Source organism: Callithrix jacchus, chromosome Y (assembly GCF_049354715.1).
Source record: "Callithrix jacchus isolate 240 chromosome Y, calJac240_pri, whole genome shotgun sequence".
NCBI lineage: Eukaryota > Metazoa > Chordata > Mammalia > Primates > Cebidae > Callithrix > Callithrix jacchus.
In genome coordinates this window covers 5,302,426-5,326,232 of record NC_133525.1, presented here as the reverse complement: position 1 = coordinate 5,326,232, position 23,807 = coordinate 5,302,426, and the positions used below count along the sequence as shown (strand labels likewise).

Sequence of the window (23,807 nt, the reverse complement as noted above, 5' to 3'; positions counted from 1 at the left end):
CCTTTTATTTTTACATTTCTAGACCTGCTTTCCCACTATCTGCATGAGGCTCCCCTGGACATGAGGGTGCCGGCCTGAACGAATTCCATCTCCTGGGGCCTTTCCTGTTCTCTAGCCCTGGCTTTGTATCCGAGGGCTGACCACCAGATCCAGGGAGTGGGACCGAGATGCCAAAACCAGCCTCTTGGTTAGAAAAGAAAAGCAGCACACACACAAAATGGAAAAACAACCAACCAGTCACCGCTCTAAGAGCCCCTTGTGTGCCTGACCCGGTCACCAGCCACAGCCTCTGCACTCCTCTTCCTGCCATGCCACCTCCAGGGCCCTAACTGCCCACATCCTCCAGTGGGGGCAGCATAAGGATCTCCCTGCCCTGTTCCCTCTAACACTTACTGAGGATTTTCATGTAGACATGGCTTCAACCTGCAGAACTATTTTGCCAGTTTTTAGGTTATTAGAAAAAAAAATAAAAGGACAAAACAAGAAAAAATGTGACAGCAGCTAGGCGGGTATGTTAAGCATGGGGACAGCACTGGCCCCTAACTTGGGGCAGGGCAGCAAAAAGCACCTGATGCCACCTGTGGGGGGGGGTGCCTTTGTGAGGCCAAAGGGAGAGGCAGTCCTGTCCTGGGTCAGTGTCCTGTCACCACTTGGAATTCACCTCCACTCTTCCCTCCAGGTACATCCAGGGAGGGAGGGCATGTTTCTTTTGGGTTTGGACCAAAAGAACCAAAGACGAGGGCAGAATCTTGTTCTCCCCTCCTAGATCCCAACTTAGCCTCAGCCACTCCAATCCCCTCCCAACCTCTCCACGGAGTAGTGGCTCAGTGATGGGTCAGGACCAAAGCAGGAAGCTGGGCCCAGCCAGGAGTGAGAGGTGTGGGTGGGGCTGCTGCTGCCCCAGGGTGAGAAGCAGGAGGGAAGGCGAGCCTAGCGGACTGCGCCTAAGTGCTCACTGGTCTAGTGGACAGCCTGAGAAGGGGGGCCAAGGACCTGAGAGCCTGAGTTGGGGCCACCAGGGAAGTGTGGGGGGCGGGAGACAATGTTGGTGCCGTAGTCAGTGCGGGCCCTGGCATTTGCCCGGAACACAGCCTGTAGGTCTCAATCTGCAGTGACATGGGAGGAGGGAAGGGAGAGGGGAACAAGGGAGACAAGAGGGGAATGGGGGAAACAGAACACGAGACCAGAATGTCATCATTAGATGCTTGTCTCCTGGATCTGGCTGTCCAAGGTCTGGGCCTCCCTTTGGTCACCACCTCCTGACAGGTTGGGGTGGCCACTGGGGCCACTGGCTGAAGTGGGGGCGCCAGTTTCAGGTGCTGCCCCAGAGATGGCCGGCTCCTCTCCAATGGGGGGACCCAGACACAGAGGAGCCTCGCTGCCACCACCCTCAGTCTTCACGGTACCTCCGGCAGGTAGGTGGCCCACATTATTGAGGGATCACCTTGGCCTGGGCCTTCTCCTTGAAGTTCAATTTCTGACTTTCAATCTTGACATCTCCTCCACCAGGCTTGTGCTTGATGTTAGCCTTAGACCCACACTTGGAGGAGAACTTAGAGATGTCCACTTTCTTGTTCAGAATCTGAACATTACCACCTCCAGGGACATGCTTAATATTGTCCTTGGAACCACACTTGGACTGAATATGGCTGTAGCTCACTTTTTTGGAGACCATCTGGACTTTCCCCGCAGGTGGTTTCTGTGCACTTGCAATTGGGCTGGCTGTTTTAGTGACTGCATTAGATTCAGGCTTTCAAGTTGTATCAGCTGCCTCTGTTTTTTTCTCTACTTTGGCCCGGCCTCCTCCAGGCTGATGCTTGATGTTTTCCGTGGAGCCAGCCTTGGAGCGGACATTCTTCAGATCAGGAGCAGAAGCATTGGTGGCCAGGCGGCTGAGTCTCAGGGTGGTGGAGCTGGGCTTGGTCGAGGTGAGCTTCTTGTCTATGGAAGGAGTGGTGGAGGGCCGAGATGGCATAGGTGTGGGCTTTACTCGAGTGGGAGCCACCCCTGCCGCAGGGGCTGTCCCACCAAGAGTGGTGGTTTTCTGCATGGAACTGGTGGAGGTGCTCTTGGGGCGACTCAAGTCAGCTGGAAGAGACTTTGCAGTCATCTTCTTGACTTCTGCAGGTTTTCCCTCAGTCTTAATGGTAGTGGGCTTCTTGGGTACTAGCGTTGAGGGGCTCCTACTACTTGGCCCAGTTAAGGCAACAGCGGCAGCTGTTGTGGCTTTTGGAACAGTTCAAGTGCTCTTGGCTCCAGATCTGGAGGCTGGGGCAGAAGCTGGCTGGGATGCTGAGGCCGACTTCTCAGGAGCCTTTGCTTCTGCAATGGGCTTTGTTTTTGTGTGTGTTTTTTTTTGAGACAGAGTCTCACTCTGTCACCCAGGCTGGAGTGCAATGGTGGGATCTCAGCTCACTGTAACCTCTGCCTCCAGAGTTCAAGCAATTCTCCTGCCTCAGCTTTCTGCACAGCTAGGACTACAGGTGCCTGCCACCACACTAGGCTAATTTTTGTATATTTAGTACTGATGGGGCTCCTCCAGGTTGGCCAGGCTGGTCTTACACTCCTGACCTCAGGTGATCCGCACACCTCAGCCTCCCAAGGTGCTGGAATTACAGGTGTGAGCCACTGCAAATGGAACAACTGTTGACATTTTAAAATAAAACATGCGTTTGCTATTATATTTAATCTGTATTTATTTAATGCTTTCTGTGTTTCAGGCAGTGTCCTGGATAGATCTGGGGATTGTGGGGTTAGAGAAAGCACAGTTCATTCCTGAAACTAACATTTAGATACCCATAGCTGACAGAGAAGCAAATAAGGTCAAGCATTATTATGACGATGAATAAAATTCATCAAAACAGTGGGTAAGAAACATTTATTTATGTATTACTCATTAGTCATCTCCTTGATAAAGAAAAAGAAAGACCAAGAAAACTTGAAAACCAACCTATTTGGTCATCAGGGAAATGAACATCAAAACCACAGTGAGATAGCCCGTTTTACACACTAGGATGGCTCTAATGACAAAGATGGACAGGGACAACTGTGGGCTCAGATGTGCAGAAACTGGAACTCTCTCGTATTGTTTGTGGGATGGTGCAATGGTGCAGCTGCTTTGAAAAGCAGCCTGGTGGATCCTTCAGTGGTTAAACACAGAGTTTTCATACGACCCAGCCATTCCCCTGCTGGGTATTTACCCAAAAAATTGAAGACACGCACTCTGACAACTACATACATAGACGTCCTAACTGTACACTAAGTGCTAAACATTATTTATGGTAGTTGCACAGTGGAAAGAACTCACTGCCCATCAACAGGTGCAGATAAACAAAATGTGGTCTCCTCATACAATGGAATGTCATTCAGCCATCAAAAGGAATGGAATTCAGATGCATAGTACATCGACGGACCTCAAAAATGTGATGCTGAGTGAAAGAAGCCAAGCACAAAACTGCATGGTGTGGGATACCATTTCTTCAAAATGCCCCAATAGTCAAATCCATGGGATAGGAAATAGATTTGTGAGTAACTTCCTAGGTCTGAGGCAAATGGCAGAATAGGGGATGATGAAACAGGAAGTGTTGCAATGTTCCTATGAAACAAAGAGGACTACTATTATCCACGTGAACCAGAAAGTGTTGCAATATCCCTATGAACCGTGAAGTGCTACCATTATCAGGATGAACCAAGAAGTGTTGCAATGTCCTTATGAACTAGGAAGTGACACAATTATCCATATAAACCAGGAAGTGTTGCACTGTCACTATGAACCAGTAAGTGTCGCAATTCCCCTATGTGCCAGGAAGTGCTACAATTATCCCTATGAACCAAAAAGTTCTACAGTTATCCAAAGGAACCAGGAAGTGTTGCAATGTCCCTGTGAACAAGGAAGTGCTATAATTATCCATGTGAACCAGGAAGTGCTACAATTATCCATATGAACCAGGAAGTATTACAATGTCCCTATGAAACATGAAGTGCTACAATTACCCACAGGAACCAGAGGATTGCAAATGTCTTTATGAACCATAAAGTGTGACAATATCCCTGCAAACCAGGAAATCTACAATTATCTGAATGAACTAGGAATTGTTGCAATGTCCTTGTGAACCAGGAAGTACTACCATTATCTGTATGAACCAGGAAGTACTACAATGTCCCTAAGAATCAGGAAGTATTACAGTATCCGTAAAAAACAGGAAGTGTTACAATATTTCCTATGAACCAAAAAGTATTGCCATGTCCCTGCAAAGCAGGAACTGCTACAATTATCTGTATGAACTGTAAGTGTTGCAATGTCCCTGGGAACCACAAAGTGCTACTATTATCCACATGAACCAGGTAGTGCTACAATTATCTGTATGAACCAGGAAGTATTACAATGTCCCTAGGAAACAGGAAGTGTTACAATTACCCCCAGGAACCAGAGAGTTACAAATGTCTTTATGAACCAGAAAGTTCTACAATTATCGATATGAACCAGAAAGTGTGACAATATCCCTGCAAACCAGGAAGTTCTACAATTATCTGAATGAACTAGGAATTGTTGCAATGTCCCTGTGAACCAGAAAGTACTACCATTATCCATATGAACCAGGAAGTACTACCGTTATCTATATGAACCAAGAAGTATTACCATGTCCATATGAACCAGGAAATACAAGAAGTATCTGTATGAACTAGGAAGTACTACAATGTCCCTATGAACCAGGAAGTACTACCATTATCCATATGAACCAGGAAGTACTGAAATGTCCCTATGAACCAGGAAGTATTATCATGTCCATATGATCCAGGAAGTGCAACAAGTATCTGTATGAACCAGGAAGTACTACAATGTCCCTCTGAACCAGGAAGTATTACAATGTCTGTATGAACCAGGAAGTTCTACAATGTCTTTATGAACCAGGAAGTATTACAGTATCCATAAGAAACAAGAAGTGTTACAATATTCCCTATGAACCAAAAAGTATTGCCATGTCCCTGCAAACCAGGAAGTGCTACAATTATCTGTATGAACTGGAAGCGTTGCAATGTCCCTGGGAACCGCGAAGTGCTATTATTATCCATATGAACCAGGAAGTATTACAATGTCCCTAGAAAACAGGAAGTGTTACAATTGCCCCCAGGAACCAGAGGGTTACAAATGTCTTTATGAACCAGAAAGTGTGACAATATTCCTGCAAACCAGGAAGTCTACAATTATCTGAATGAAGTAGGAACTGTTGCAATGTCCCTGTGAACCATGAAGTACTACCGTTATCCGTATGAACCAGGAAGTACTGAAATGTCCCTCTGAACCAGAAAGTATTACAATGTCCATGTGAACTAGGAAGTACTACCATTATCTGTATGAACCAGGAAGTACTACAATGTCTCTATGAACCAGGAAGTATTACAGTATCCATAAGAAACAGGAACTGTCACAATATTTCCTATGAACCAAAAAGTATTGCCATGTCCCTGCAAAGCAGGAAGTGCTACAATTATCTGTATGAACCAGAAGTGATGCAATGTCCCTGGGAACCACGAAGTGCTATGATTATTTGTATGAACCAGGAAGTGCTACAATTATCCATATGAACCAGGAAGTATTACAATGTCCCTAGGAAACAGGAAGTGCTACAATTATCCCTAGGAAACCGAGGGTTGCAAATGTCTTTATGAACCGGGAAGTTCTACAATTATCTATATGAACCAGAAAGTGTGACAATATCCCTGCGAACCAGGAAGTTTATAATTAACTGAATGAACTAGAAATTGTTGCAATGTCCCTGTGAACTGGGAAGTACTACCATTATCCGTATGAACCAGGAAGTACTGAAATGTCCCTCTGAACCAAGAAGTATTACCATGTCCAGATGAACCAGGAAGTGCAGCAAGTATCCATATGAACCAGGAAGTACTACAATGTCCCTCTGAACCAGGAAGTATTACAATGTCCATATGAACCAGGAAGTACTACCATTATCTGTATGAACCAGGAAGTACCACAATGTCTCTGTGAACCAGGAAGTACTACCATATCCTTATGAAACAGAAAGTGCTACAATTACCACTATGAATCAGAGGGTTGCAAATATCTTTATGAACCAGGAAGTTCTATAATTATCCATATGAACCGGAAAATATGACAATGTCCCTGCAAACGAAAAAGTCCTATAATTATCCGAATGAACCAGGAAGTGTTGCAAAGTCCCTGTGAACCAGGAAGTGCTACTATTATATATATGACCAGGAAATACTACAATGTCCCCCATGGGAGGCTGAGGCAGGCAGATCACAAAGTCAGGAGTTCAATACCAGCCTGACCTACATCGAGAAACCCCGTCTCTATTAAAAATACAAAAATTAGCTAGACGTGCGGGTGCATGCCTGTAATCCCAGCTACTCAGGAGGCTGAGGCAGGAGAATTACTTGAATCCGGGAGCTGGAGGTTGCAGTGAGCTGAGATGGCACCACTGCACTCCAGCCTGGGCAACAAGAGTGAAACCCGGTCTCAAATAAAAAATCAAAAGCTGAACAATAACAAAAATAAACAATACCTATACTTCCTATGTTCCCACTGTCCAAACTCAGTTCGCTTACCATGCCAAAGAGATGTCTCAGAAATGATAAGAATTCGATGACAATAACCAGGTCAGCAACACAGGAGACTTTGAAAAGTTACTCACTGTTTTCTCCACCAGAAAAGTCAAAGTCAGCCCCTAAGGGAGGGAAATGAGCTGTTAATAGCAAAGCTCTGAGAAATCAGGAAGCAATGACCCAAAACAGGTGGAGAAAACCCCACGGCCCCACATTCCTAAATTCCCCAGAAAAAGTGAATTCCTAGTTTCACATCACTCTTCCCTCAGGTGACAACTGTAAAAGATGAACATGGTGGGGGCGGGGGTAAGAGAGACAGAGAAAGAGAGAGGGACAGAGAGAGGAGAGAGATAGAGACAGGAGAGAGAGAGAGGAGACTGAGAAGAAGAGAAAGGAGAGAAAGAGAGGAGATAGAGGGAGAGGACAGAGAGGGAAGGGGGGGTACAGAGAACAGAGAGCAAGGAGAGAGACAGGGAAAAAATAATTTACAAATCAATGGTGCCACCAGTCCCAGGCTGGAATGCCAGCTCTATCTGCTGGCAAGTGTCTCCTGCCGAACCCTCACCCACCATCCTCTCCTCCTATGTTCCCAACAGCTGTTGTGAGGGAGACCCTAAGATGTGCAAACAGATTACTGTGAGCAGATGTGGGCTAGAGGGTGTCTAAGACGTGGCTTTCCCAGCCCACATGTGCCCCACACACTGACCTGACCATTCACCACGATGTCAGAGGTGCCTTCTGGTTTCAAGCTTTTCAAACCCCAGCTACATTTGAGGCACTTTTCAATTGGAAAGGCCGAACAAGGAGGCTTCAATGAAAGAAATCTGAGGGGTGCCATAGAAACCAGCACTCCTGCAAACCATCTCTCCTGATGCAAGCATGGCGGTGCCTTTCATGCTGTCTGCCTATTTCGATGCCTCTCTTCTCCAGGAACCGGAATGCTTCGGCCACCAGAACTCCCTTGCACATACTTCCCTGACCACAAGAACACAGTAGGTGCAAAGGAGGGAAGGAATGCGTGAAGGATGAAGAAATGCATTAGCAGAAAGACGAGGGAAAAACCCTTTCATCAGGTGCCTTGGGAGCAAATGCAGCTGATCAAACTCTACAGACATGCTGTCCGCAGTGGCGGCCTGCCAGAAAGAGGGAAAGATACTTAGCAAGAAAAGAGAAAATACCCAGTAGTGGGATTGCTGGATCAAATGGGACTTCTATTATCAGTTCTTTTTTTTTTTTTTGACAGAGTCTTGCTGTTGCCAGGCTGCAGTGCAGTGGTGCGATCTAGGCTCACTGCAACCTCCACCTCTTGGATTCAAACTATTCTCCTTCCTCCACCTTCTGAGTAGCTGGGATTATAGGCATGCACCACTATGCCCATCTAATTTCTGTACTTTTAGTGGAGACGAGGTTTCACCATGTTGGCCAGGCTGGTCTCAATCTCTGATCTCAAGTGATCCACCTGCTTTGGCCTCCTAAAGTGCTGGGATTACAGACATGAGTCACAGCGTCTGGCCTGATCACAACCATATTTAACAAAGAGGAGACCTCTCCCTCCCTGAGGGTGTCAGATCAGGCCTTTGTGAGAAGGGGACAGTGTAGATTAGCACCAGGAGCAGAAAGGGTATGTTTTAGTATGTTTTCTGTTGCTAATACAGAATACCACACACTGAGTCACTTATTAAAAACAGAGGTGGAAGGCCGGGTGCGGTGGCTCACACTTGTAAGCCTAGCACTTTCGGAGGCCGAGGTGGGAGGATCACCTGAGGTAATGAGTTCAAGACCAGCCTGGCCCTCATGGTGAAACTCTGTCTTTAGATTTAAAAATTAAAAAAAAAAAAAAATTAGGTTGATGGCTGGGTGTGGTGGCTTATGCTTGTAATCCCAGCACTTTGGTAGGCCAAGGTGGGTGGATCGCAAAGTCACGAGTTCAAGACCAGCCTGGCAAGATGGTGAAACCCCCATCTCTACTAAAAACACACACAAAAAAATTAGCCTGGCATGGTGGGAAGCACCTGTAATTCCAGCTACTCAGGAGGCTGAGGCAGAGAATTGCTTGAACCCAGGAGGAAGAGGTTGCAGTGAGCCGAGATCATGCCACTGAAATCCAGCATGGGCAACAGGGCCAGATTCTGTTTCTAAATAAATAAATAAAAATTGAAAGAGGGTATTTTTACCTTGCAGTTGTGGAGGCTGGGAAGCCCAAGATGCCCAGCTGATCTGGTGAGGGCCTCAGTGTAGTTCATATCATGGAGAGAAAGTGCAAGAGGTGAGAAGGTACATGCCTAAGAGAAATAAGGAGGCCACACTCCCACAATAGCCAGGAACCCCTTCCTGCAGGAGGCATGAATTCCACTTAACCACCTCATGACTTCCCAGCACTTTGGGAGGCTGACAGCGGCGGATCACAAGGTCAAGAGTTTGAGACCAGCCTGACCAACATGGTGAAACCCCGTCTCTACTAAAAATACAAAAAATAGCCAGGCATGGTGGTGAGCACCTGTAATCCCAGCTAGTCTGGAGGCTGAAGCAGGAGAATCACTTGAACCCAGTGGGCAGAGGGTGCAGTGAGCCAGGATCATGTAACTGCACTCCAGCCTGGGTGACAGAGCATGACTGTCTTAAAAAAAAGAAAGAGGCCGGGTGCGGTGCCTCAAGCCTGTAATCCTAGCACTTTGGGAGGCCGAGGTGGGTGGATCACGAGGTCAACAGATCGAGACCGTCCTGGTCAACATGGTGAAACCCCGTCTCTACTAAAAATTACAAAAAATTAGCTGGGCACGGTGGCACGTGCCTGTAATCTCAGCTACTCAGGAGGCTGAGGCAGGAGAATTGCCTGAACCCAGGAGGCGGAGATTGTGGTGAGCCGAGATCACGCCATTGCGCTCCAGCCTGGGTAACAAGAGCGAAACTCCGTCTCAAAAAAAAAAAAAAAAAAAGAAAGAAAGAAAAAGAAACTGTGGATATATATATATGAAAGAATACTACTCAGCCATGAAAAGGAATGAATTAATGGCATTCTCAGCAACCTGGATGGGATTGGAGACTATTTTGCTAAGAGAAGTAAAGAGAAATGAAAAAACCAAACATCGTGTGTTCCCACTTACAAGTGGGAGCTAAGCTATGAGGATACAAAGGCATAAGGATGACACAATGGACTTGGGGAATGGCAGAGACAGGGTGGGAGTGGCTGAGGGATGAAAGACTACAAGCAGGGTGCAGTGTATACTTCTAAGGTGATGGGTGCACCAAAATCTCACAAATCATCACCAATGAGCTCGCTCCTTCAACCAGACACCACCTGTTCCCAATAACCTATGGAAATAAAAAAAATCATAATTAAAAAATATAAAAATATTTGGGAGGCTGAGGCAGGTGGATCCCTTGAGTCAGACATTCCAGACCAGCCTGGCCAACCTGGAAAATCCTTGTCTCTACAAAAATCCAAGAATTCGCTGCATGCCATGGCGGGAGCCTGTAATCACAGCTACTCAGGAGGCTGAGGCAGGAGGATGGCTTGAACCTGGGAAGTGGAGACTGCACTGAGCTGGGATCACACCACTGCATTCCAGCCTGAGGGACAGGGTACTTGTATTATATAATTATATATGAATGTTATAGAAGTATATAATATAATTATAATATAATATTACATATAATCATTATGATATAATATTATGTATATAATTACCTAATGTAGACAATGGGGGGATGCATGCAGCAAACCACCATGGCATATATAGACCTGTGAAACAATCCTGCATAATCTGCCTGTGTACCCCAGAACCTAAAGTATAATAATGAATAAATACAATCTTTTTAAAGAAGGAGAGTTCCGCTGCACGGCTCTCTCTCTTTGCCTGCTGCCACCCATGTAAGATGTGACTTGCGCCTTCCTGCCTTCTGCCATGATTCTGAGGCCTCCCCAGGCATGTGGAACTGTGAGTCTGTTAAATCTCTCTTTCCTCTGTAATTCGCCCCGTTTGGATATGTTTCTATCAGCAGTGTGAAAACAGACTAATACATATGGTCTTCGGTTCACCCTTTGAGGAAAGATCAGACTTTCCCATCCCTGTATTTTTCAAGTTTCAGTCTAAACAGATCTAACCCTGACTCTTAGACTCCTTCCCTGGGAAATGCAATCTTGGCTATTGCCATGGTTCTGACTCTTCCCTAGAGTCTCCTAAGAATTTGGGTTACGCTCCATTTTCAGGCAGTCTGAAAATTGGTCCGTCATGGTCTCTGCTCTGAAAACCTTCATTCTCACCCCCATCTCCTGCCCCAGCTTCCAGCATCCCCTCCCTTAAAATTCTGGGGATGAAGGCATCTGTGCTGAGGCTGGGAAAACAGTAGCCTGGAGAGCAGCATCCCTGAGCAGATGCAGGGAAACCAGCTGGTCAAGCACCAAAAGGTCTGCCACCCATCCCTGGTATTGTGCTGTCTGTGCTGAGAGCTGGTGGTCTGCTCGGGGTTCCCTGGATACTGCACTGGACAAATGGATAACTGGAAAATAATTATTTAAGTGTTAAGCCACAGACATTTCAGGGCATATGTGTGATAGCCAGTGATGTAATACAGTCAATGGCTTCCATCAACCCCCTCTGCTGGGATGCTGGTTCTCTTTTTGGCTGGTGGAAAAAGAATTTCCATCAGTCTCTTTCTTTCTGTGTGCGTGGGGGTCTCTGTCTCTCTCTGTCTCTCTCTCTCTATCTCTGTCTCTCTCTCTCTCTGTTCTCTTCTCTTTTGTCTCTTTCTCTCTGCATTCCTTTCCTTTGTGTCCCCATCTCCCCCTTCGTGACTCTTCTCTCCCCTCCCTACTCTTCTAAGGTAAAATATCATCTTGCACCCAGTAGCATGCTGCGTTAGCACTTTGGGAGACTAATGCCCAAGGATTTCTTGAGTTCAAGAGTTCAAGACCACCCTGGATAACATAGTGATACCTCATCTCTACAAAACAAACAAATGAAAATATTAGCTGGGTGTGGTGGCACAGGCCTGTGATTTGAGCTGATCTGGAGGCTGAGGTAGGAGAAGTGCTTGAACCCAGAAAGTCAAGGCTGCAGTGAGCTATAATAATACCATTTCATTCTAGCCTGGGTGACAGGGCAAGACCCAGCATCTTAAAAAAAAAAAAAGACATAACATCATCAAAAATTGTACTAAAGGGCTGGGCAGGGCGGCTCACCCCTGTAATCCCAGCACTTTGGGACGCCGATGTGGGGCAGATTATGAGGTCAGGAGTTTGAGACCAGCCTGGCCAACATGGTGAAACCCAATCTTTACTAAGAATACAAAAAATTAGCAGGCATGGTGGTGCACACCTATAGTCCCACCTACCTGGGAGGCTGAGGCAGGAGAATCGCTTGAACCTGGGAGGTGGAGGTTGCAGTGAGCCGAAATTGAGCCACTGCACTCCAGCCTGGGTGACAGAGTGAGATTCCTCTGAAAAAAGAAAAAAAGGTACTTAAATATAAAAGTTTGAATGCTGAAAAGTCTCCCACAGCAAGCTGGCTTGAAAACTCTAAAATCCATCTGAACACAGTAAGAGCATTTTTGGCGGGGTGGGGGGGGGGGGAGGGGGAGGGGTTACTTTACTCAGATTTGAAAACTATGACAAGTGGCTATGGTGGATAGCTCTTGGAATTCACGTGGGGTGGTTGGCAAACTATTATGGAAAATATTTAGAGAACCATTCTCTTCACCATGTTAATTATCCACAAGTGTGTTGACTTAGAACTCTGTATGAATAAAAGTCTGGATGCACAGAGGGTCTTGGTGGATGGGCTGCATTTTGTCTCTCAAAGCCCCAAGGCCAGCCCCAGCCCACTTGATTCACTGAATGATGTGAGTGCATTTGTTGGTCTGTCGCTGACTTGGGGTCTGCAGGGCGGACTTCTGCAGGTGGTAACCCACGTCTCACATAACGTCCATGTAGAGGGACCCAGGAGCACACACACTTTTTTGTTCTTTGAGATGCCGTTTCGCTCTTGTTGCCCAGTCTAGAGTGCAACAGCATGATCTCGGCTCACTGCAACCTGAGCCTCCCGGGTTCAAGCGATTCTCCTGCCTCAGCCCCCCACTTAGGTGGGATTACAGGTGCCCGCCACTACGCCGGCTAATTTTTGCGTTTTTCGCACAGACGGGGTTTCACCATGTTGGCCAGGTTGGTCTCGAACTCGTGACCTCAGGTGATCTGCCAGCCTCAGCCTCCCAAAGTGTTGGGATTACAGGCGTGAGCCATCGCACCAGACCTAATTTTTGTATTTTTAGTAGAGACTGAGTTTCACCATGTAAGCCAGGCTGGTCTCGAACCCCTGACCTCAGGTGATCCGCCCGCCTCAGCCTCCCAAAGTGCTCCGATGACAGGTATGCGCCATGCCCGATTTTTATTGGGTGTTCGCAGCCAGCCACGCTGAAAACCTCAAAGACGGGTAGCATATTGCCTTCATAGCCAGTAGGTGGCGCAGTCAGACAAGCCTTAACTAAATCAAAGCTCCCTCTCCCCGTCAATAGCTTCACCTAGAAGATAACCCCAAGCCTGAGAATTTTGTCAGGTCTGCACACACACACACAGGTTCCCCCACTGTTAAGGGACACTAAGACATAGTCTTCCAAAACAGCCAGTCAAAAACTCTGTGAGGCAGGAAAAAAAATTAAAGGATGATTACAGAATAAATATTTACATTTCTGCAGGCAGCACTATGAAGCACTTCGGGATAATGAGGGCTTGGACACTGCGAATGAGCATCAACATCTGGAGTTACACTTGAGAAATTAAGATTCGTGTTAAAGAAAGAGGACATCACAAACCGCGTTTATGTCTGACCCAAATACATATACATACATATATGATACACATACATATATAATACACATACATAGATACACATATATATACACCCATAAACACACATCCATATACATACATATGCACACACACATATACATGCATGTGTGCATGCATACATACGCATACACATAGATACACACATATACACATACACATATATACATACATATACATGCATATATACACTTACATGCATACATATATGCACATACACATACATATACATTCATATATACACACATACATATACACGCATATGCATACACGTATACACATGCATATACATACACTTACATGCATACATGCATTCACACACATACACACATACAGATACATACATATACACACATACATATACATATACACATTCATATATACACATATACATACACACATGCATACATATACATATGCATACATATATACACACATATACATACACATATACACATACATACACATATGCATACATATATACACATATATACACATACATATATGTACATATATACATACATATATACACACACATATATATATATATACTTGAGACAGAGTCTCCCCCTGTCCCCCGGCTGGAGTGTTGTGGTGCAATCACGGCTCACTGCAACCTCCACCCCCTGGGTTCTAGCGATTCTCCTGCCTCAGCCTCCCAAGTAGCTGGGATTATAGGCCCCCACCACCGTGCCCAGCTAATTTTTGTATTTTTAGTAGAGACAGAGTTTCACCATGTTGGCCAGGCTAGTCTGGAACCCCTGGCCTCAGGTGATCCACCTGCCTCGGCCCCAAAAATTGCTGAGATTATCGGCGTGAGCTGCCGCGCCAGGCCAGTATCTTTATACCCTTCTAGAGACAGAACGTGTTCCTTCCTCTATTGACACTAAATTATGCCAACACTTCTCCCTCACACGGGTGATTTGACCTTCCTGGCCTCACTGTTTCATCTGTAAATGGGACATAGTCATACCTAGCTGAGAGACAGTGGCTCTGTGCAAAACATTCTAACACTCAGGAAATACCAGGAAAGGGTCGGTGACCAACCCACACGGCCTATTTTTTATTTTGGTTTTTCCCAAACATCCCCCCTGGCCCCAGTGAGACCTCATGGTGTCTCGCGCTTGCTTACCTGATCTTATAATCGCTCTGATGGTCAGGAAGGCTGACCACATGGGAATTCTTAAATCAAGGCACATGATTGTTATAAGAATAGACGCTAACATGGGCAGATTGTGAGGTCAGGAGTTCAAGCCCAGCCCGGCCAACGTGGTGAAACACTGTCTCTATTAAAAATACAAAAATCAGCTGGGCATGGTGGTGGGTGCCTGTAATTCTAGCTACTGGGGAGACTGTCAGAAGAATCACTTGAACCCAGGAGGCAGAGGTTTCGGTGAGCCGAGATCATGCCACTGCACTCCAGCCTGGGAGACACAGCAAGACTCCATCTCAAAAAAAAAAAGAAAAATTGTTGTCAAATGTCCAGTTGATAAAACCATGGGATCTTCTTGGTATGTCTGTCTTTTGAGAAGTCATGGTGTTGAGATGGAAGGACATTTTATGAGTTTTTAAATTTTGAGACAATCTTGCTCTGTCACCCAAGCTGGAGTGCAATGGCGCAATCTCGGCTCACTGCAACCTCCACCTCCCAGGTTCAAGCCATTCTCCTGCCTCAGCCTCCCCAGTAGGTGGGACTACAGGTGGTGCCCACCACCACGCCTGGTTAATTTTTGCATTTTTAGTAGAGACGTGGTTTTGCTATATTGGCTAGGCTGGTCTTAAACTCCTGACTTTCTCGTCCACCCACGTCAGCCTCCCAAAGTACTGGGATTACAGGTGTGAGCCACTAAGAGTTACGTTTGTCTGAACTTTCCTTCTCCAACTCAGCATTTTTATACAAGTTGTCCCAGGGCAAATACGTGACAATAATCTGCCTCTGCTCTCCCAAGCCCCCCACCCCCAGGATATTTCTGCTTTTCAGTATGTTGGATGGCCATCCTGAATAATGATTATAGAAAGTAACGCAAACTAGCTGGGCTTAGTGGCTCACACCTGTAATCCTCGCACTTTGGGAGGCCGAGGAGGGTGGATCACCCAAGGTCAGGAGTTCAAGACCAGCCTGGTCAACGTGTCAAAACCCCGTCTCTACTAAAAATACAAAAATTAGCTGAGCATGGTGGTGGGTGCTGGTAATCCCAGCTACTTGGGAGGCTGAAGCCAGAGGATCACTTGAACCCAGGGGGTGGAGGTTGCAGTGAGCTGAGACTGTGCCATTGCATTCCAGCCTGGGTAAAAGAGGGAAGCCCCATCTCAAAAAACAAATGAACGGACAAAGAAAAAATGAGAAAGCAATGTAAACTCTCCTGGACTTAGAGATGTCACCCCGTTGTCATGATTCAGACATGGATCATCTGTTTCTATCAGGCAGCCGCTCTGAGGGAAGGAAGGGTTCCTATCTACAGAAAGGGCAAAGGTACAAAACACAGACTGAAGTTGGTTGTCAACACCTCACAATTAAGGACCATTTCTCATGTTAATTGAGAATCCACAGATCTGCCTGAACCCATAACAAATCCCATACTGTACACAAAGCTGCCTGAGAAATAAAATGTCATTATTACAGATAATGTATTAAAAAATTCAAATCCAGACAATAAACTCAACCAGCACTCAGCGTTTTACAGCATCAAAATGCTGCATAAAGAGGTTCATCACCGGGCCTGGTGGCTCATGCCACTAATCCCAATATTCGGGGAGGGCAACGCAGGAGAATCACTTGAACCCAGGAGTTCCAGATCAGCGCTGCAAAACAGCGAGACCCCCATCTCTACAAAAAATTCAAAAAATAGCGAGGCATAGTGCTGCACACCTGTAGTGCCAGCTACCTGGGAGGCTGAGGTCAGAGCGTGGCTTGATCCTGTGAGGTCAAGTCTGCCAGAAAGCATGATGGTGACACACACTCCAGCGCAGGTGACACAGTGAGACCCCATCTCAAAACACAGGCAAACAACGTGTGTGACAGTAATTCAACTTTTTCCAAGTGAAAAGGCCTTTCACTCCCAAGACACGGAGGCAAGAAGGAATCTGAACTTATTTGAGCTGTCAGTTTAAAGAGCCTGCTACATCAAAAAGCCAGCTACTGCCCTTAATGAGAAACCGCTGCTTGACAAAGAAACTAAATTTGATTCAACTTAATTTCAATGTTTTTAAACGTTGCAGAGCACGGTGGCTCAGGCCTGTCATCCCAGCACGTTGAGAGGCCGAGGCGGATAGATCACCTGAGGTCAGCAGTTCGAGACCAGCCTGGCCAATATGGTGAACTCCTTCTCCACCAAAAATGCGAACGTTACCTGGGCGTGGTAGCGTCTGTAATCCCAGCTACTCAGGGGGCTGAGGTGGGAGAATGCCTTGAACCTGGGAGGCAGAGGTTGCAGTGAGCCAAGATTGTGCCACTGCACTCCAGCCTGGGCAACAAAGTAAGACTCCATCTCAAAAAAAAAAAGTTAACTAGAATGCATGGCCAACTTCATCTTCCCCAGCTTTTCCGGTTTTTATGTTTTCTCCCACACACCAAGCAAAAATGAAGGCAAAGCTTACAGTTAAAAGTATACACTTTTAGACCGTCTGGGAAAATCTACTCACTGTTGAAATAACAGCATGGGAGTGTGTGCATATTTCTCTGGGAGTTTTCATCATCTGAATCTATGGTTGCCTGGCTCCCACTCTGCTATTTTAAAAATAAAATGTCCCTTCTCCTGTAGTCTCTATGGTCTCGTCACTCGCCCATTTTTGCTGGAATGAGGTAGAAAAAGCATACACTGAAGTCTGAAGCCCCCATCGGCTCTGCTAACTTATTACTAGTTTTCACACACACTGAGTTTAACAAATCTGTGTTTTGGAACAAAGCAGCTGTCTCAGGAACTTGAGAGCTGTTTCCTTGTTAAACCTCCCCAACTCTAAAAAGCAGGTGGATTACATCTCCTTGCTTGCCTGTAGAGAAGTCTTTCTAGTGTTGGCTCCTCTGTGGATAAATAAAAAATGTTGGACACCTACAATATTAGTTTAAATGTATTAATAGCATCTACACAAAATCTTAGCCATTCTACACAACACTGCCCCACCTCATCTTTGAAACAATTTGAGCAAATAGTAAAAAGACATGCAACACTGGCACACGAGAGAAAAGCAGAGTGCTGGGCACGGTGACTCAAGCCTGTAATCCCAGCACTTTGGGAGGCTGAGTTGGGCGGATCATGAGGTCAGGAGATCGAGACCATCCTGGCCAACATGGGTGAAACCCGTCTCTACTGAAACATAAAAAAATAGCCAGGCGTGGTGGTGCGCACCTGTAGTCCCAGCTACTTGGGAGGCTGAGCCACAGGAATTGCTTGTACCTAGAAGTCGGAGGTTGCAGTGAGCCAGGATCATGCCACTGCACTCCAGTCTGGTGACAGAGCAAGGCTCCATCTCAAAAAGAAAAGGAAAGGAAAGAAAAGCAGACGCCATGAACTAAGAAGGTAAAATGCTTTGAGAACCTCTTGGCGACTCCTGCTACTACAGAAACATCCATTTTTATCAGTTTTTATCACTGGCTTTGTGTTTTGCCTAAATTATGAAATCAGCAAGTCTAGTTTTTATTTTTTGTTTATGCCTCAATGCACCTGCGGACGTAAGCTCACTGAAAATAGCACATTAGGAAAAACTATCTGAAGTAATGATAACTGTTATTTTGACACATGTGCACACCTCCACCCTAACACAAAGGCACACATAAAGAGAAACGGGACACAAATTCATATGGCAAACTTGGTCTTGTTCACACCCTTGATTTTGTAACCCAAATCTTTTTGTTTTTGAGACAAAGCCTCAATCTGTTGCCCAGGCTGGAATGTAGTGCTGTGCTCTCAGCTCACTGCAACCTCTGCCTTCCGGGTTAAAGAAGTTTTCCTGCCTCAGCCTCCAGAGTCTCTGGGACCACAGGTGCATTCCACCACGCCTGGCTAATTTTTGCATTTTTAGTAGAGACCGGGTTTCACCATGTTGGCCAGGATGGTCTTGAACTCCTGACCAAAGGCGATCCACCCACCTCAACCTCCCAAAGTGCTGGCATTACAGGTTTGAGCCACCAAGCCTGGCTGTAACCTAAATCTTGATTTTGACCCTGATTTGGGAAGGAGAAATGCTTACAGCGGAAGACCTTTGGAGGGAGAGAAGGTTTCACATGTGACAAAGGGCAAGGAGATACAGCAGTCAAAATCTTATTTTTTACCAAGGTTTTCCCCAAATCTTGATTTTTTGACCTTGATCTGTAAACCAAATCCATTTTTTTTTTTTTTTTTTTTTGAGGCAGAGTCTCACTCTGTCACCAGGCACCAGGCTGGAGTGCAGTGGCACAATCTCAGCTCACTGCAACCTCTGCCTCCCGGGTTCAAGCAATTCTCCTGCCTCAGCCTCCCAAGTAGCTGGGACTACAGGTGCACGCCACCACACCCAGCTAATTTCTGTATTTTTTTTTTAGTAGAGACGGGGTTTCACCATGTTGGCCAGGCTGGTCTCAAACTGCTGACCTCAGTCAATCCACCTGCTTTAGCACAGGGATCATAGGCGTGACACAGCACACCAGGCCAAATCAGCTTCATATAGCAAACTGTGAAAATTGTTCACGAGATCACGCAAGTTTGAATTACTTTAACAACGGATGACCCAACGTGAAGATCCTGGAGACAGAGCCAGGACCCAAGATTTTCAGTTCTCCAAAGGAGCCCAGCGTTGTAAAGAGTTTGGGCAAGTTTCCTTGGGTTGAAAAACGAAATGCATGTTTCACATTCAAAGTAAAACGGAGTTTCAAAAAGCACTTATTATTCAATTACTTTAGGTAATTGAGTCAAGCCAGGGATATACGCTGTCCAAAAACTCTTGGGAAGATGTTCCATTTTCTACATAGAATACTGGACCTATCCCAGTGTTCTCCAGGGATGCCCTGAAGACTTGTTACACATTCCAGAAAGTGCTCACATTTCTTCAACCAGCGGACCTAGAGATTGCTGTGCACCTGTGGCGCGTTCTGTCCAGCCCACGAGCAGCAACTGCTCACACAGATACTGAGCCAATCAGAAACGAGGAAATCCTTCTAATACTTCCCATCTTCACCCAGGAATGAGTTGGTCAAGAGGTGACTCTTCTTGTCCTCACCTGCCTGTCCCAGGGCTCATGGCTCCTCTCGTCCATGAGTTTCTACATGCAAGTATGAACTAAAATGAAAACAGAACTACCAGGTATGGTGGCTCGAGCCTGTTATCCCAGCACTTTGGGAGGCCGAGGCAGGAAGATCACTTGAGGTCAAGAGTTCGAGACCAGCCTGGCCAACCTGGAGAAACCTCATCTCTACTAAAAATACAAAAATTAGTTGAGTGTGATGGCACATGCCTGTAGTCCCAGCTACTCGGGAGGCTGAGGCAGGAGAATGGCTTAAACCCAGGAGACAGATTGCAGTGACCTGAGATTACGCCACTGCACTCCAACCTGGGAGACAGAGGGACTCTCTTTCTCAAAAACACAAACAGATACACGGATTAAAAAGGAGAAGCCCTAATTGCTCAAAGAAAATCAATAATTACCGTCCCCATTAGAAGCTCTGCATCTTGGGACCAAATAACTACAAGCCACATACGGAAAGGGCATTTAGGAGTTCACACACTAACTGAGTCTAAAATAATTCGCTCTCGGGAGAGTGACTGCATTGAAACATGAGCTCTCCACTGTATTTAGTTCAAGAAGTAACTCGGGGATGAGGAAAATGAAGTACATGTACCCGGCTGCAGGGTTAAGCAGCAGAAACAGCATTTTATTTTTATTTTTATTTTTATTTTTAGACAGTCTCTTTCTCTGCAGCCCAGGCTGGAGAGCAGTGGCACGATCTTGGCTCACTGCAACCTCCACCTCCTGGGTTCACGGTGTTGGCCAGGCTGGTTTCAAACCCCTGACCTGAAATGATTCACCCGCCTCAGCCTCCCAAAGTGCTGGGATTACAGGCTCAAGCCACCATGCGCAGCCACTAGCTTCTGATAACAATTCTACTCTCTACTTCTATGAGCTCAGCGTATCAACATGGGCATTGATCTTTTCATGCCTGACTTTTTTCACAGAGGATAATGTCTCCCAAGTTTATCTGTGTTGTTGTCAATGGCAGAATTTCATTTTTTTATGGCTGAATAGTATTCCATGATGTATAGATATCACATTTTAAAAATCTAGTCATGTGTTACATAGACAAGGTAGTAAGATTATGGAATCACATGGCAATTCTAGTTTTAGTTTTCTGAGAAAGTCCCACGCTGTTTTCCATCACAGCTGTGCTAATTTACATTCCCACCAACAGGCCCTGACCTTCCTTCTGTCCCAGTCCTCACCAGCATGTTTTACCTTCCGTCTTTTTGATGCTAGCGAATCTACTGAGTTAAGACAGCATCTCCTTGTGGTTTGGATTTGCATTTACCTGATGATTAGTGTTCTTGGGCATTTTTTTCATCCTCTCCTTGGCCATGAGTCTGTCTTTTTTGGGGAAAAGACAGATCCTTTCAGATCCTTTAATAATCTTTTCTTCTTTTAAGACAAAATCTTGCTCTGTCACCCAGGATGGAGTGCAGTGGTGCAATCTCGGCTCACTGCAACCTCCGCCTCCTGGGTTCAAGCGATTCTCCTGCCTCAGCCACCAAGTAGCTGGGATGACATGCACCTGCCACCAGATACCTGGCTAACTTTTTGTATTTTTAGTAGAGACAAGGTTTCACCATGTTGGCCAGGCTGGTCTCGAACTCCTGACCTCAGGTGATCCACCTGCCTTGGCCTCCCAAAGTGCTGGGATTAGAGGGAGGAGCCACTGCACCTGGCCCCTTTGGTAATTTTTAATTGGATTATTGTTTTTTTACTGTTGTTTGTTTGAGATCCTTGTATTTTTAGAGCTGTGTCCCCTGTCAGATGAGTAAATATTGTCTCTCGAATATGTGTAGATATATTCTCCCATTCTCCAGGTTGTGTCTTCACTCGGTCACTTGTTTTCTTTGCTGTGCGGAAGCTTTTCTGGTTTCCTGTAGGCCCATTGATCTATTTTCGAGACGTTGCCCAGAAAATCTTGGCCCACACAAAGGTCCTGAAGCATTTCCTCTACTGTTTATTTTAGGAATTTCATCACTTGGGGTCCTGTATTGAAGTGTCTAATTAGTGTTGAGTTTGTTACTGTATATGGTGAGTGAGGGGAGCTAGTTTTATTCTTCTGAGCACATTATCCCGTTTTTCTTGCACCATTTAGTGAATTAAGGGTTCTTTCCCCTGTGCTAGTTCTTGGTGCTTTTGTCAAAAGTCAGTTGGGTGTAAATACACGAGTTTTTTCCTGGAGTGTCTATTCTGTTCTGTCTTCCTACATGAAAAAATCACATTTTAGGGTGGGCACTGTGCCTCACACCTGTAATCTCAGCACGCTGGGAAGCCAAGGTGGGTGGATCACCTGAGGAGTTCGATTCCAGCCTGATCAACATGTTGAAAACCCATCTGTAATAGAAACACAATAAATTAGGCTGGTGGTGGGCACCTGTAATCCCAGCTACTTGAGAGGCTGAGGCAGGAGAATTGCTTGAACCTGGGAGGTGGAGGTTCCAGTGAGCCGAGATCGCAGCACTGCACAGCAGCCTGGGTGACAGCAAGACTGAATTTCAAAAAAAAAAAAAAAATTACATTCTCTTTGTGAGAAGGAATCTCGGTGTATTGCCTGACACCTGCCTTCAACCTTCCCACCTGGATGTTCTTTTCGCTCTTGGCTTCACTGTGGGTGGGCAGCAAATTGTACAGACAAAATGAAGTTTAACAAACTGTCTGAAACTTTGGTGTTTCTTCCCCTGAGGAATTCCCCTGAGGAATACCAGCTCTTCATGTGCAGAGAATTGGAAGTCTAGAAATTCAATTATCCCTCTTCTTTCAGTTCATGAACAGCTAGACGCTGGAAATACAGGTTCAATTGAAAGTTGGAAGCAGCAGCCCTGGAAATGTGCACAGTATCGCTGCTGAGGGGGGCTTCACGCAGGACATTGACAGGTCAGTGTGAGCACATGTGCGCACATACACACTCACACACACACACACACGCACACACACTTGACTTCCTCTCTACTGTGGCGAGAAGCAGGCCCCTGGCTGCAAGTTCTGCCTGAATGGGCCAAGCCATCTACAAAACTCTCCCCTCCCTCCTGACTTTTGCTCAAAACACCTTTCTCAGACTGCAGATTCAAGGAACAGCCACGCCAGTCACCCCCATATCTATGGAAGCCCTTGATGTGGACTGCCCTCTTTGATCTCAGCAGGAAGAGGGTCTCCTCCCTCCCACCTGCTTCATCCTGGAAGAAGAGCTGCCTCTAGGATGAAAACATTGGGCAGGACATTGACAGTTTGCTATGTGAGCACATGCATGCACGCGTGCGCACACGCACACACGCACACGTGCATGTGCACACACTTGACTTCCTCTCTACAGTGGCGAGAAGCAGGCCCCCGGCTGCAAGTCCTGCCCGAATGGGTCAAGCCATCTACAAAACTCTCTCCTCCCTCCCCACTTTTGCTCAAAACACCTTTCTCAGACTGCAGATTCAAGGAACAGCCACGCCAGCCACCCCCATATCTGTGGGAGCCGCTGATGTGGGCTCCCCCTTTGCCCTCAGCAAGAAGAGAGTCTCCTCCTCCCACCTGTGTCATCCTGGGGGAAGAGCGGCCTCTAGAATGGAAGCGTTGGGTAGAAGGGTGCGGAGTAGAGACCGCATCACCACTTCAGTGCCTGACCGATTGCTTTGTACCAGACCCACACAGCCCTGTAATATCGTGGCACCCATTTCCCTGGCGGCGTCACTCAGCTGCAGATCCATCCCAGACCATAGCCCTGGATGCTACTTTTACCTGGATCAGGTCATAGCTTCTCCTTTGTTCCTGTTTCTGAAGGTCAGGAATGCCTGTACCCTCGGAAGCCAGGATCTCAGACAAAGGCTCTCCAATCCCGAAGCTCCTTCTGTCTCCCAGAAGCGGGGGGCGTCTGTGCTGGGGTCACTGCAGGCAGGTGTGTCATCGGCCCTCAGCAGTGCATCACTGCAGGCAAGTGAGGGCTGCTACCAGGCGGAGTCGACCGGCTCCTGTTCACCGGTGTCAGGGCCACAGGTAGTGCAGACAGACATGAGGGCACGACGGGCCTGAACTGTGTCTTTGCTGGGCACTGGGTGGTCCCTGTTCTTCCACGTCATGGATTCCCGGTCCAAGCCCTGCGACCCTGTCCAATACCCCCAGCTTCCTCCCTCCCTTAAAGGGCGGATTCGGGATGCGCAGCTGGGGAGGAACTGCGTCC

The 23,807-nt window shown here is 46.5% G+C and overlaps 1 pseudogene; it reads right to left on the bottom strand.

Moving 5' to 3' along the window:
* Window positions 1-1,173: 1,173 nt before the first annotated feature.
* On the bottom strand, window positions 1,174-23,706 carry LOC128930735 (microtubule-associated protein 4 pseudogene; annotated as a pseudogene).
* Window positions 23,707-23,807: the final 101 nt, after the last annotated feature.